The sequence below is a fragment of the Ailuropoda melanoleuca genome, chromosome 10 (assembly GCF_002007445.2).
Source record: "Ailuropoda melanoleuca isolate Jingjing chromosome 10, ASM200744v2, whole genome shotgun sequence".
NCBI classification, from domain to species: domain Eukaryota; kingdom Metazoa; phylum Chordata; class Mammalia; order Carnivora; family Ursidae; genus Ailuropoda; species Ailuropoda melanoleuca.
The window spans coordinates 35,217,953-35,228,648 of NC_048227.1; the positions used below are offsets into that span (position 1 = coordinate 35,217,953).

General features: G+C 62.4%; 1 protein-coding gene across 2 annotated transcripts in view; it reads right to left on the bottom strand.

The window, feature by feature from the left end:
• GLIS2 (GLIS family zinc finger 2) overlaps positions 1 to 10,690 on the bottom strand; it is a 20,422-nt gene extending 9,732 nt beyond the window's left edge. For both annotated transcript variants that reach the window (XM_034670462.1, XM_034670461.1), the window contains exon 1: positions 10,656 to 10,690. The gene's annotated coding sequence lies outside the window, so the exon portion shown is untranslated. The remainder of the gene's footprint in view (positions 1 to 10,655) is intronic.
• Positions 10,691 to 10,696: the final 6 nt, after the last annotated feature.

Here is a 10,696-nt window from a genome sequence, read left to right on the forward strand (position 1 = left end):
CGCCGGCCGGGGCCCAGACAATGGACGCTATTGTGCGCCCGCCCCGCCGCGCGCAGACGGCCCCCAGCTGCAGCGCCCGGCGAGCGCCCCCGCCCGGCCCGGCCTACCTGGCGACCGAGCCCACCCCGCAGCGGGAGGGGCGAGCGCGGGGGACCGAGGAAACCTAGGCCCGGCCGGCCCACGGACCCCCCGGGGCGCTTGTGGCGTGGGGGGCGGGGGGGGCAGTCAGCCTGCGTCCAACACCTACCCTGTGCCAGGCACGGGCTGTCCAGGAATTCTCTGAACCCTCCAAAACCCCTACTGGGAGTAGATGCCGTCTCCTTGCCCCTGTCGAACACATGGGGAAACTGAGGCTCGAGCTCACCAGGCTCACGGGAGTGGGCTCTGGATAAAGTCGCTCCCTCCCTGCTTGGGGGAGGTCAGCTGGCTGGTGGAGAGATTGGAGGGGTGCCTGCGTAGGTGGTGGGGGGCAGCGAGGCATACCCACCCTGAGAAGCATTCAGGGGCTCCTTGCCAGAAGCAGAGAGAGGAGAGGATTCTGGCTCTCCCTGCCCACCCCACAGCAGCATGGGGCCATGTAAGGGACACCCCTTACTGCCCCCGTGGTCCTGAAACTGCCCTTTGGTCAGCCATGGTCCATCTAGCCTAGGACTTGGGGACAAGGGTCCAAGATGCACCTCTCAAAAGCCAGTGGAAAGGGGAAGTAAGTCTCCAGCCTCCCCTGTGCTCTGTGGTGTTGGGGTGTCTGGAGACTGGGATCATCACTACCCACATGCAATTCTCAGAGATGGGAAACTGAGGGCTGGAGGGGGGAACAAGGAAGCCTTGGGTGAATATTACATGACAACAGGACCAAAACACCTGTTAAGGCAGGTGCTGGCCACCCCCATTTTACAGATGGAAAACCTGAAGCTCACCGAGATTAAGTGACCTGTCCAAGGTCACACAGCTTGTCTGTGGCAGAACTGGATTTCAAGCCCAGGTGAGTCCAGAAGCCCTGCTCCCTATCGGCTGCTCCTCTGCCCGTGGATGTGGGGAGGGGCAGGCAAAAGGGCTCCAGCTTGGCACGCCCTCCCTGCCCAGGGGTTTGTGGGAGCTAGGTACAGAGCCTAGGAGGGGCAGCAGGCAGTGGGTGGGCTCTGGAGGGGCCAGCTGGGGGGGGGGCGCACAGGGAAGCTTGGAGAGCTGAGGGCAGATATGCTGCCAAAGCAAACGGCCCCACATTCCTGGGAACTGCTCTGGCTCCCTCCCTGCTCTGGCCAAGAGCTCCACCCTCCTGGCTGCCTGAGGCAGGGGCTGGGGGCAGGGGCAGAACTCATCCTCTCAGCGCCCCCCTTCCTGAGCAGGCAGCAGAGCAGGGGTCCAAGTACCGGTCAGACCACCTGGGTCTCCATCTTGGCTTTGCTACTTCCTGCCCATGGGACTTAGGGCAGGTCACCTCCCAGTCCCATTGTCCTCACCTCTAAAATGGGATGATCATAATAGTAATAAGAACTCCTGATTGGGTTTTGGGTGATGATGCACACATCCAAAGATTTCTTAATGTTTCCCATTATTATGTAATATTCAGCAACTACAACAATGCTGGGCACACAGTAGGTACTTGATGAAACTTGCTGAATTAACTGTCACCATCACTGACACATCCAGCCTTTGGCTACTCTGGAGCTGTGAGGACAGCTGGGTGGAGGGACTGACCTTCCCCACGGTGTCCACAGACACCGCTGTCTCACCCTCACCTGAGTGCACCTGGCCTTCATTGTAAGGTGCGACTAACCAAGCTTGTGCCCCTCAGAAAGCCTCAGGCATCAGCTGTCCTGGGCAGTGGCCACAGCTGCCCCTAGCCACCTTCCAGAGCCCAACTGCTCAAAAAAAAGGAGGGAGGGGCTTATCCTGAGGCCTCGCCCAGCAGGTCCCAGGAGAGGGGCCAGGGCCGGTTGTACTTCCTGTAAGACCATGGGGTTTGCCTTCCCTGGGAACCTCTCACTCAGCAGGCAGGCCCCTCCCCCATCCCAAGATGGGCCCTCAGCCAGCCCTCCCCCCCCAGGCCTCCCTAGATTCCCCTGGGGGGGGGGCAAGTGCCCCAGGTGACCCAGCCAGGGTTGGGCTCTCTGCCCTCGGCCATGGGAGCCTCTGGAAAGCCCTCAGCTGGGCAGTACCTGAATAGGGGTGTGTGCCAGGAACCTCCACTCTAGCTGGTCCCAGTTCCCTGTGCTCTTGCCTCTGGCTGTGGGGCCTAGGATGGGTCCCTGCTGCCCCCTAGGAGCCTTGGTCAGAAACATAGGTACCACAAAAAGGTACCAGCTCACTGGGCAAGGGGGGGATTCAGGACATCCCGCAGGGAGAGCTTGGCCCAGCCCCTGGCACGCAGGAGATGTAGCCCCGAGGATTCTTGTTCCTGGCCCTGGGCTGGGGGTGCCCCATGCAATAACGTAGCCTGCCAAGGTCACCCAGATACTTCAGTAGTGCTGAAGCTGGAAGGCTCACAGCTGGCTCCCCCACTCCTACCCCCCCACGCCCACACCCCTCACCAGTCCTGGCTTCCCTAATGCCACCAGGCTGGGGAGGGGGGTAGGGAGGGGCGACTCACACATGGGCCCAGCCCATACATGCACATGCACACTCACACAGATGTGCATGCCTGTCCAGCTGCAGAGGCCAGCCTGGCACGGAGGCCTCCCTTAGGCCCGGTGGCTTCTAGGCCCCCATCTCAAAGGCCTCCACCCCCTACTGCCTGCCTGCCTGCAGCCACCTTTGCACAACTATGTCTGGTATTTTCCTGTCTGCCCAGCTTGCGGGGGGGGGGGGGGGGGGGGGGGTGCGTGGGGCTTTGAGCACTGCCTGCACCTGGGCCTCAGCCAGAGGCAAGCCCGCCAAGCAGCCCCCACGCCCGCCCTCAGATTGGGAAGGGAAGGGCCAGGCCCAGGCTGCCCAAATCCCTGGGAGGAGCTGGCATGGGGTTGGGGGGAGCCAGACAGGGACACACACCCATTGAGGCCTCAGCAGGAGCAGTCCAGGCCCTGCTAGGCAGCAATGCCACTCAGGCTGGACAGGCAGGGCTGGGCACTCCACCAGAACTCCCTGGGGCCGGCAAAGGCCATAGCCACTGTCCCACAGGACATGGGCGAGCACCCACTGCACCCCGACATAGGGGCAATGCATATGTGTCACACCTGTGCTCAAACACCATACACACAGGACACAGCACACGACCAGCAGGAGGTCTGGGACCCGGAGTTATGAGGAACAGCGGGATGAGGCCCAGGCCCCAAAGGGAAGGAAACACTGCGCTTTCCCAACCAAGTCAGGCTGTAAGACAAACCAATGAACACCTCCTGAGTCCAGGGAGTTCTTCCCCACGGCCCACCCCCCCCCACTACCCTGGGACAGGCACCAGGCTCAGAGAACAGCATCTGCCAACTCCGAGCAGAGGCTGGCAAAGCGGGCTCTGGACTTTGGCCCTTCCCTCCCTCCACCTCATTTACCCCGTCGCTCAGTTATGCATTCCAACACCAGGCCCTCCACCCCACTCAGTCCTGGGGGCCCACAGATGAATGAGGATGAAACGCACCCAGACCTCGGTGGGGGAACAAGAGCAGCAGGGTGGAGGAGGGCTGGTGCTGAGCAGGGGGGACATGGGGTGAAGTGTCAGGGCATCAGGTCCTAACTTGTTTTGCAGGCCAGACAGGCTCCTGCTCCCCCTCTCCATTCATCCTCACACCGCAAATTAGGTGCTAGTCTCTCCATTTTCCAGAGGGGGATATTGAGGCTTAGAGAGGTTCAGTCACCTGCCAAGGTAACAGAGCATGTAAGCAGCACATCTGGGGTTCACTGGCAGGTTCCAAAGCCCACACTCTTTCTGGGCCCAATGCTGAAGAGGCCTGGGGTGTGGCTCCAGCTGACCTTCAGCAAACCTGCCTGTCACTCAGGAGAGGAGGAGGCCCAAGAGGGAGGCTGGGCCAGGACATGGAGGACACCAGGGAGCCATGGAGTGCTCTATACAGAAAGCACCCTCTTCCTTTCCAGCCAGAGGCTCCTGTCCTCAAGCCCTCCCCTGCAGCACTTCCTTTCTCAGGATTCCCTTTCTCCCACGAGCCCAACTCTCACCTCTCGGGTGCCAGGCCCCACTGCACAACCTTCCACATTCCCATATTCTCCTCCAGCTGCCACTCCCCTCCTACCCCTTCCTGCAGCAAGTCTTCCCTGATTCACCCTCTCCAGCCTCAGACTCTTGCAGCAGGTGCCCGACAGCTGAGCAGAGGACCTGCTTCTCACTCCACGCTGCTGAGAGAAGTGTTCCCAGCCCCACAGCGGCCTGTGCTACCTGCCACGATCATCCAGGGTTCAAGTCCTCACTAATGCCATAATGTCACCAGCTCCTGAACATACCTTGGATGCCTGGCCCTGCACACAGAGTGTCATTCGCACTGCCCCCCTGACCTTTGCCCCAGCACTTCCCGTGCACCTGGCATTCAGAACCTCATTCCAGGAAGGGAGTCCTAGAGCCGGTGAAGTCCTCATGGAGCGGACCACTGCACTATTTCCCACGGCCCCCCACACTGAGCCAACTCCTTCCACCATCGGGAACTGGGCAGCAGTGCAAAGTGCTGGGGGCTCAGAGCCAGAAAACCGGCCTGCCCCAGTCTGATGTGGGCAAAGCTCTGAGCCTCGGTTTCCCCATCTGGGAAAGGAAAGGGCTAGCCTAAAGTAACCTGGAGCTTGAGCACCCTAACCACTCCCTGAACAGCACCATCACACCTGCCCTCTGCTTTTCCTGAACACCTGGCACTCAGTGAATGTCCACTAAATGAATGAATCCATCTGTGGTGCCCACCAGCCAGATGAGATGGGTTGGAATGGAGGGGCCGAGGCCCAAAGAAGGAGGTGGTTTGTCCAAGGTCAAGGTGAGAGGCAGGGCCTCTGGGCCTTGACACAGAGGCTTCTTCCTCCCCATCCAGGGCAAAGGACCCAGGAGCAAACCTGGATGATGACGGGGTGGCCAGCATTGCCCTGGTTCAGTTGGGATGCCTGGTAGGGCCCAGGTCCCCCAGCTTCTCTCCTGTCACTCCCACCCAGTACTGGCCTAGAGCCCACCCCAGAACAGCCAGCAACCAGGCCCAGGAGGGACTCTGACATGAACTCTGGACTCCACCCCCACACCCCTATCCACCCCACCCCTGCCCATAGCCCCTCTTCCCTGCCACTCCCGCCTGTCTCCTGCTTGTCCAATCTGGCAGCAAAGCAAGTCCAGAAGCTGGGGGCAGTCTCCAAACCCAAAAGGAAACACCTACTGGATAGCACCCTGCCTGCCTGGCGTGCTCGAGGCCCTTGGGACCCAGGGTCCACTGGACCCAGCAGGGTGACCACTAGGTGTCCTGAGGTGGTGCTGGGGTGCTGGCCTGAAAGAGGGTAGGGCTGGCAGGCAGACAGCCAGCAGTACTGGGGGGGGGGGAGCTTTAGAACAGGCAGGACAATGCAGGGCCCCACAGCCTAGGGGGAGGGGGACATCACAGCTCAGGGGCAGTCAGCCTGAAAGTGTGGGGATGGGGGTTGGGGGTTCTGGATGCAGGAGGGAGTGGCCCAGGGGAGAAATGGCTCAGGCTGGCTGGGACTTGCCAGCCAGACCCAGATGGACGATGGGGAGAAGGGAGGGAGAGAGGCTTCCTCCGGACCCGGACGCAGCTGCCCCCATGTCATGCCCCCATGCCTGCACAGTGGATGGGGGTGGGGGGAACAGGAGAAGAGCTGAGGGGATTCCCAGGTTGAACTGACATTTCAGAGGCCAGAGACAGTCTTAGGCTCTGGTCCCCCTCTGTCCCTCCCTGACCCCAAGTGACCCCAGGTCAAGCCTTCAAATCTCTGAGCTTCAGTTTCCCCCCAGTATCCCCCCTGCTGCCCGGCAGCCTTCTGACTCCCAGGGTCCCAGTGGGGCACTAGCCTGTGAGTGCATTTGTGCAAAGGAGACAAGACCCTCTGTCAGCTGGGCAGGATTGTTTTCCCAAGGCTGACTCAGGCAGCTCAGCAGTCTCCTGGGGCCTCTGGAGCCTCCCACCCGCCCTTGGCCATGACTGGAGGAGGGGGCCAGGGGCTGGGTCAGTCCCCTCCCCAGGCAGCCATCTGCCAAGGCAGGAGTACGTGTGCACACACATGTCGCACGCTGCATCGAGGGGCCCTCCCTGCAGCGGGTACTACCTGGCTTCTCAGGCATTGAAGACAAAGGGCCTGAGGAAGCCCCAGCCTCTCCCCCGACCCCTAGTCATGGCACTGGAAGATTCTCAGTTCCTCTGCCCATCCCCCACCAGGGGCATCTGGAGCAGATGGAAAGTACCCCCCCCCAACCCAATGCTGGAATCACTTCACATCTCCGTGCCCCCCAGGCTCCTCCCAGCCTGACCACCAGCTAACCAGAACCCTCCATCCCATGGGGAGGGGGAGGAGGAGAGGAAGGCCAGAGCTCCCGCCCCTCAAGATGCCCAGAGCCAAGGCTTCTACCCTGCCCAGCCTGAGGGAGCTTGGAGAGAAGCATCCTAGCCAGGATGGCAGGTCAGGCTCTGGGGCTCCCTGGGGACCAGCTGTGTAGAGGCCCCCAGAGCTCCCCTGAGAGGGTCTCCTAGCACCAGAGCTGGAATGGGTAGAAGGGCCAGTGACCCCTGCAGTCCTGGACCAGGCCTCACCTCCCCCTGAAGCAGTCTACAGCTTAGGCCAGAGGACCAGTGCCAGGGAGAGGGGGCTGCTGGGGCCAGCTCAGCTTCCCCTCAAGGGCAGGATCCCTTCTCACCCCAGGCTGGGAAACTGACCACCAGGTATCCACTCCCCCACAAGCCAGAGCAGACCCAGCACCTCGGGCCCAGATGCCCACTGGCCCTGCTCCACTGTAAACTCGTTTCTTCATTCGTCAAACAGCCATCAGTGATCTTCCTCACAGGGCTGATGTGGCATTTCAGGTGACAGATACCAACACCTGCCAAGTCCCCAGGGCCACTGGAAGGCGCTGATTTTTTCAGGGAGTTGCCCTGCCCATGACACCACCCCCATCCCTGCCCCCCAGGGCCCTCCGCTGGTACTATTATCAGCTGGAGAGCAGCAGGGGTTTCCCTGGTCTGAAAGGAGGGCCTTGTCTCCTCCAGGCCAGGCCCCTGACAGGACCCCCCAGCAGCACATCCTTTCGTGTCCCAGCATCAAAGCTTCAACCCTGGCTGGTCAGCAGAGCACCAGAGGTCCCACCATAGGTGGAAAATACTGAGTCCCCGCCCGGAACCGCACCTGAATCCGAATTCACCAGGGTGCTGCTGAGGTGGGCCCCTTCGAAGCCACTGGAGCAGATGTGTCCCCAGAGCTTTGCAAAAGCTGCGGGGTGGTGGCAGGCTGGGGAAAGACCAAGTATCCCATCTCAGAGATGGGATATCCCCCCACATGTCTGGGCCGCCCACCTCTATGGCCCTTTTACAAGAGAACCAATGCAGGCTAGTGAGAGCTGCATCTTTCTGGCTGGCCCTAAGCTGCCTCCTCACCAGCCGGGGATGCTCCCCACCTCTGGGTGAAAGGGGGACCACCCGGCACCTTCCCCCAGTGACCCTCTGGCTTCCATCATCTGTGTGAAATAGAAAACTGACAGTAAAAACCCTGAACAGAGGGAGGCTTCTCTGCAGCCTCAGAAAAGGCTATCCCCCTACTCCATCCAGCTCAGGGCCTCTCCACTGCAAGCTGGACTCCCCGCCTGGGTGAGGGGCCTCCACAGCCTCCCCTGGTACACAACCTGGGGAGACATCCGGTGCGGGAGGCGAGAGCCAGGAGCAGCCAGCTCCCCCACCAAACTCCAGCGTGCCTCCCAGCACCAGGGCCCCACCCCAAACGCCTCCCAAAGAGCTCCAAGGCCCCGGCCCCAACATCTGGTCCCCCAGCCACAGCTGCCGCCACCCTCCCTCATCCTGGGATTGCCCCAAACTCTGCCCAGCACCCGTCCCCACCCCCTCGCCCAAGTGGGAAATTTGGATTCCAGGCAAGTCAGGGTAGATGAAAATGCACATGGGAAAATGTCGTCAGGAAAACACATTCTTCCTTCTATACCACAGTTCAGACCCCAGGAGGATTAGGTGGCAGAAGACACTCCCACCGCCTGGGGCCAAGGCCAGGCCAGGAAAGGAGGGGAGATGGGAGCGTAGGGGCTGCAAGGTGGGGCTGAGAGGGGTACAGGTCCCCCCCCCACAGGCCCCAGGGAGGGGCCCTGGCAGAGCTCTGTCTTCCTGCAAGCCAGTGTGCCCTCCACGGGCACTCCCGGCGAGGGGAGCCCAGGCAGAAGACATTGCTGTGGCTACCCATCTGCAGCTGGCTTTTTAGAAACAACAAAAGCTTTGGGGGGACGCGGTTCACACGATTGTTTGAAAGGAGGTTTTTGGATGTCTGTGGCATCCAGTTATTCATACTGACTCCACCCACGGATAATTGAGAGTTGGCTTTGGTTGGCCTGACCCCACTTCTCAGTCCCCCCCACCAACAAGTCTTCTCATCGACTCCAGCTCAGAAAGCTCACCTTGCCTGACCTCTTGGTTTTACGGGTGAGGAAACTGAGACCCAGAAGGGGGTGGGGGAGCCGGCCCAAGGGCCCCTGGGAGTTGGTGGCCTGGCCCAAACTCAAATTCAGGATATCAGATTCCCAGGCCAGGGGCTTTTCCCACTCACCCTCAAGGCTGTGGCCTGGCTCTCGCGAATCCCCCAAAGCCACTGACTCTAAAAGCAGTGGTGCCTGGAAGTGGGGTGACTCACTGTCTGGCTTCCTGGGGCACCCCCTCCCCATCAGTGAGGGAGGGACTGGCAGGTGTCCCTGTGTAGAGAGCCAGGAGCAGGGAGAGGCCCCCCAGGGGACCTGGGCCAGGGTCACTCAGGGGCCGAAGAGCCCCAGCTGGAGGGATTTAACACCAAAGGTCAAAGGTCACAGACAGGGAAGGGCGGGCAGGCTCTGGGGGTCAGAGGGTCAGCGCTAATGGCAGCTCCGGAAAGGAGGGGGAGGGTAAGGAGCTAAGGAAAACAGGGCTGCTTCCAAGGGGTCCTCAACCCCCATAAACTGTGCCCCAGCCCCCTGGCACTGCCTCCTGCCTGGTTGGTTGCAGACAGGGCCAAGCAGAGCTGGGGGTGGGCTGTAAAATGGGCTGGGCTGGAGCTTGGAGAGGGGTGTCCTGGGAAGGACTCCCCAGGTGCAGCCCCTCCCCCAGGGTGGGCCAGGGCCAGCTGGGAGGCCCAGCCCAGGCCCAGAGGGGAGAAGGAGGAGCAGAGGGGGAAGGCTCCGAGGTCACGGGGAGGGATGTGTGGGCTGGGCTGAACAGCTGTGGCACTGTGGCACCAGTAGTGGGGCTTGGAGGGGACTGGGTGGGTGGGCAGTTGGAAGGGGCCAGTTTCCCCTTCCCTGAGCTTGGGAGCTGAGGAAGGCCCTGGGAGAGCAGAGTGTCTCCTGCTGTTCTCTAGCTTCAGCTAAGCCCCACCTTACCTCCAGGACGTGAGACCCTTAGGAAGGCTGCATATAAAGACCACAGCTCGGGCCCTGTCCCTGGCCTAGACCAAGAGCCACGAGAGCCCAGGCCTTGGCCAGGTCCCTGGCTGGCCTGGCTGCCCCCTCAGTGTCAAGCGTTCCCTTCAGAGCCAAGAGTCCGGGCTGTGATGGCTGGTGGCCCAGGGCTCCTCCCAGGATCCCTTCCCGCTTCCCAGGCTCCAGGGCAGGGCCAGGATCGCAGCAACCATCACTGCCCCGGGTGGCCAGGCCAGGCGGGCCCTCCTGGACAGGCGGACAGGCAGCATGCTGCCCTGCTATGGCCTGAGTACCCAACTGGCCAGGGCAGTGTGCCAAAGCCTCCAGGTGCCAGCCTGGATTCCAGCCCCATTCCAGGGGGCCTGCAGGGAAGCAGGGTGCTGGCATCTCCCTCCCTCGGGATGCACCTGCCTCACCCCTCCCCCACTCTCTCCAGACCCTCCTCCAGGCCGTCGGATACCCCTGCCCTCTTCACTTTGCCAGGCTGTTCTGCTTCCACCCAGACAGCAGTGGCCGAATAAGTGCCAGACAGAACTCCAGCTCCCAGTCCCCACGCGGCAGCACCTCCTGTCCTGACCCCCACGGACGCCTCCCTCCCCCGGCCCAGAAAGGGCCCTGGCTAGCCAGGGGCAGCAGTGCGGAGACTTTCCGGGACAAGGGAGGAGACACCTTTCAAACCCCGTCCTAGGAACAGCCCCCCGCGCAGCCGTGGTAAGGGGCGGCTGCCCGGCTGCCCCAGACAACTTCGTGCCCAGGCTCCGGGGGCCCCCTCTCACACCGCAGCGCGCCCCCACCGCGGCCGCCCAACTTCCCCGCCGAAGTTTGCTCCCGCCCTCGACCCGGCCGTGGCTCGGCCGGCCTCCGGACGGAGGGAGGGAAGGAGGGAGGAGAAAGACGGAGAGACGGAGGGACGGGGTCGGCGAGCCGGCGAGGGAGGGAGCGCGCGAGCCAAGCGAGCGAGGGAGCGAGCGCAGGGGCCCCGGCGAGGGCTCACAATGGCCCGGGGCGAGGCGCGGACGCGGGAGGAGGAGGCGACCCTCGGGTCCCGCAGCCCCCCGCAGCCCCCGCGCGACAGCCCAGCTCCCCCCACCCGCCCAGTCCCGTCCCCACGGCGCGACGCCCCGGGGCTTCCTACCTCGGCGGCGGGGGCGGTCGGGCTCGGCTGCGGGCTCCGGC